The sequence below is a fragment of the Coregonus clupeaformis genome, chromosome 28 (genome assembly GCF_020615455.1).
Source record: "Coregonus clupeaformis isolate EN_2021a chromosome 28, ASM2061545v1, whole genome shotgun sequence".
NCBI lineage: Eukaryota > Metazoa > Chordata > Actinopteri > Salmoniformes > Salmonidae > Coregonus > Coregonus clupeaformis.
In genome coordinates, this window is record NC_059219.1 from 32,713,536 (window position 1) to 32,718,332 (window position 4,797).

General features: G+C 41.1%; 1 pseudogene; it reads left to right on the forward strand.

Annotated features, from left to right (window-relative positions):
- The first annotated feature begins 244 nt into the window (after window positions 1–244).
- LOC121542456 lies at window positions 245–3,197 on the forward strand (annotated as a pseudogene).
- The last annotated feature ends 1,600 nt before the right edge of the window (window positions 3,198–4,797 follow it).

Consider the following 4,797-nt stretch of genomic DNA (forward strand, 5'->3'; position numbering starts at 1 on the left):
CTAAAAAGATCTAAATGCATATTCCCATTTGAATGAAATGGTTGGCATGCAGATGCTGCATGGACATTTCACTGGTAAAACTTGAAGAATTATAGTTCACGATTGACAGTGACAAATATGAAGGGAGGGTGACCACAACAATTTGTGTGTAAAGTAGAGGTAAAGAAACATATGCGCAGAACATGATACAGATCTTTCCAGGAGATCCAGAGGGGCGGAACAGGGGCGGAACGGCCGGTTACCTACGGATCCACACCCTTGGCCTAAATAAATAGGCTTACACCCTCTCTGAATGAACTTTCAACTGACTGGGAGTAGACCATAGACCGTAAAGGAATACACAGGACAAGGTAGGTTTTCTCTACATGAACCACACACAGGCATATTTCAAAATTGTGATTATAATAACTAACATAATATTTATCCTGTGTGAAATGTCTAATGATGGCAGCATAACAAAAAGTATATACTATAACTGTTTAATTTTCCCTTATTTGGTCAAACTGAATTTCAAGGGAACATGTATGGTGATCACTGTGTTGTGAATGGAGTGGGAATGGTGACGTTTCAGGTTCTCTGTGATAATGTTGTGATATTTGCCACTAGTTTGCTAAGATGAGTTGGACATTTCCTTATCAGTTTCCAAAATATATTAATTTAGGTGGGATTACAATAAAAAAAATTGTATGTCATATCAATGCTACCCATAAAAAGGAAAAAGCTGACAAATGTTAATCACTCCATCTTTTTCTCTCTCTCGCTATCAGAACTTTGGACAAAATGTGGAATAGGATTTTTTTTTGTGGACTGGTGGTCTGTCTCATCTGCCTTACTGACCAGACTCAGGTAAGAACACAGTCAGTCAACACTGATAAACAGAGAAAGATATTATTCCTTTAAACCTGTGAGTAACCATTACTTATCTACTGGTTTTGTACAGGGCCAGAAAACACCTTTAGTTGTTCAAGGTAAGTGTTCTTTTTTTTTATTTGTTTAACTTGCATTGTAAACACAAGAGACAGCCATTTTTAACCTGTCCATTACCTTTTTCAATACCTTATTGTGTATGTGCATGTGTTTTTGCGTGTTTCAGGGATAGATTGCACACAAATCAAAATTCTCTCCCCCCGAGCCACCAGTGGAGTGTATGTCATTCAGCCTGCAGGAGTCACATCCCCCTTTAAGGTATGGAAACATCCAAATATTTAGGCCAGGTACTACATTTACTTTTCTCATTTGGTTACACAACCACACAGGGGCAGTAAAGCTTAGCTACAGAATGTTGAAGGTGTCGCCAGGCTTGCCAGAGTTACTGGAGTTCCACAGGGTTTCATTCTTGGACTGTTTTTGTTCACAACAAAACAATTTGTTGATTCAAAAGTACATTTATATTGTATACAGGTGTATTGTGAGATGCTGGCGGACGGAGGCTGGACAGTCTTTCAAATGCGCACGGGGCAGAGGTTCTTTTCAACAAGATGTGGGCTGAATACGAACAAGGCTTTGGGCATTTACAGAGTAAGGAAGGTTCCCTCTGAGCACCACATATTCCCCCAGCAACTGATACTGAGAACTGTGTAGTTTGCTGAGCCAATGTTAGACAATTGAAATACATTTTTATCTATAATGCTCATGTTTACTTCTAAGTCAACTTATCATGGAGGGTTCCCGATACTGCAGTGCATTTACGTTGAGTACGTTTTCCTCAATTCAGTTCTCTTCCCTGTTGTTTCCTAGAGGACCACTGGCTGGGTCTGAGTAAGGTGTTTGCTCTAACCAAGGGGGGCAAGGGGCGGAGATCGACTATGCGGGTCGACCTGTGGGACTTTGAAGGGGGCACCGCCTTTGCTGAGTACAGCGACTTCCGTCTGGGCAGGGAGAATGAGGCCTACAAGCTGAACGTTGGAGCCTACAGGGGCAATGCAGGTAACAATGAATTTCAACAGCACAAGGTGACAGTGGTCATATTATTTACTTCAGTGTTATAGTTTATTCACATTTGGTGGCAGCAATGGGACCTCTACACATTACACATATGTGTCATATGATATGTATGCTGGGTTGATATTCTTAAATGTTGTATGCCTTTGAAGTCAATACAATTACGAGTGAATTAGAAGTAGAACTGATGTACTCTCTCTTCATCACTCCCTGTCTCTCCGTAGGTGATGCCATCCGTGGGAAATACGCCGGCATTGACCAGAATGGTTTTGGCTTCAGCACAACCGACAAGGACAATGATGGCTGCTCGCCCTGCATCTTTGGCGACATCGCCGAGAACACATGCAGCTTCTCGGAGGGAGGAGGAGGGTGGTGGTACAGCCGCTGTGGCTCTGCCAGCCTGAACGGAGACTGGCACCCTGCCGGCGAACACATCGGCTGGGCCTCCGGCCTCCACTGGGAGACCTGGAAAGGACCTGCCCCATACTCAGCCCGAGCCAGCCGCATGATGATCAAGTCTGTGTGAGGCCACGTCTCAATACATCTGAAATGGTTTCCTAGGCCTATGTCTCCTTTCCTTTATGACCACCGGTCTGAGAAGCACCTGGCAGTGTGGCACAGTAGTGGGCATGAGTAGAGGAAGCCATTAAAAGAACTGGAACACACACAGCTATGTGTTCCATGGAGTGATGCCTGCATGCCGTGCCATATTGTTTTAGCTTGAATGGTCTGTTTATTTGGGCATGTTGTCCAATCAACACACTGTATTTGCGCTTTTTCATCTATTTGTTTCTTCATGTTTTTGTTTATCCCATTCTCTTTGTGGTATTATATAATGATGCACAAATCAGAGCCAACATGTAAGTGACAGAAATAGAAAATATAGTTTTTTTTACACTTGACCATTTAAAGTCTAAAGTCCACCATGCTCAGAGCCACCATGTTTTCAGTGAAGAGAAAATACCTTGTGGAAGTTTTACTTGTTACACAGCAACAATTCTACAGATCTAACTTGTGAACTGTTTCATCACATAGTTTGGCATAACTTATATTCTAGAATGTTGATACTGTATGCATTTTTAAATAGAATAACTTTTTGAACATTTCTTTAGCACAAACTTAGCCAATATTCAATCAAGTTCAGACACCATTATTTTTGCCCTGTAAACATGCTTGGATGCATGCATTCTATGGTGTGTGTTTATAGTGAAATAAAAGTTGTACTTACTGCATATTAAATCATTCGTGGTTTCTCATCCAGTAAATAGGTTTGTTTTTCTCCTACCATAGAAGCCTGGTTTCTAACTTTGATTGATTATGGATCTTTATCTTTGTTACACGTTGCTACATTAAGCCCAGGGCTCACTTGAAAAATCATAAAATATTTAATTTGTTTTTTTTATAAAGCCCTTATACATCAGCAGAGTGCACAAAGTGCATATACCGAAACCCATCTTAAAACACCAAAGAGCAAGCAATGCAGATGTAGAATCACTGTGGCTAGGAAAAACTCCCTAGAAAGGCAGGAACCTAGAAAGAAACCTAGAGAGGAACCAGGCTCTGAGGGGTGGCCAGTCTTCTTCTGGCTGTGCCCGGTGGAGATTATAAGAGTACATGACCATTAAGGCCAAATCGTTCTCCAAGATGTTCAAACGTTCATAGATGACCAGCAGGGTCAAATAATAATCACAGTGGTTGTAGAGGGTGCAACAGGTAAGCACCTCAGGAGTATATGTCAGTTGGCAAAAAAAAAGTTTTCCCAATGTGACTGATCCAGGTTAAATAAAGGATCAATAAAATAAAAACAGATTACCAAATCAACGTACCCTGTTTTACCACAACACTTTGAACATGATGTAACATTTCAGAAAAGAAAAAAAATACAATAATAAGAAATTAGGCATTCAGGTAATTGCAGTTTCAAATGAATGCAGCCCACTTTCCCACCTGAAGTATTCTCACTCAACACACACACACACACCACAGGAGGTTGGTGACACTTTAATTGGGGAGGATGGGCTCGTGGTAATGACTGGAGCAGAATCAGTGGAATGGTATCAAATACATCAATCACATGGTCTCCAGGTGTTTGATGCCATTCCATTCGCTCCGTTTTGGCCATTATCATGAGCCGTCCTCCCCTCAGCAGCATCCTGGCCACACACACCTCTTATATATATATAATGTATTATATTGAGATATTAGCCCAGAATAACCCAGAATGAGAACTAAATGGACTAACAGACTGGGAACATTCTCAAGTGGTCATGTCTTGTGTCTTGACTTACCTTCCTGCTTTCTCTCCTCTTTCTCTTCCTTCTGGAAGACTTTACCATCTGGCTGCTCCTTCCATCGCACAGTTGCACCTCCATCTCTCTTGATGATCTCTGCCTGTATCTAAAAACAACATGGACGACAAATGCTGTATAAAGATGTGATCCACAGAAAATTATCTGATGGCCATTTACTCATTCGTATAAGTGTTGTCACATGTCTGAGAGGTATTCTTTCACTTCATTGATTAGGGTACAGTACAACGCTGTCAAAGAGCCGTAGCAAATCTATAGCAAAGATCCAAAGTTCCTCCCTGAAACTAATATTCCTGTTGATATTACACAGGTATTGTATTTTAATTATGGCTTTATAAGAAGGTTGTTTTGTATCTTTAATGTCGGCACTGGCTGTGTCCTTATGGTTGTGAATATCCTCCTTTCTAATTAGCCTTTGTTACATCACTACTGATACTAAAGGTAAAATGGCTGGATATGTTTTCATCAGCCTTCTATTACCTTTCATGTTCCTTCACAAAGGATAGGAAACGAGGACAGTACATCTATCTGGGAGGATTGGGACACA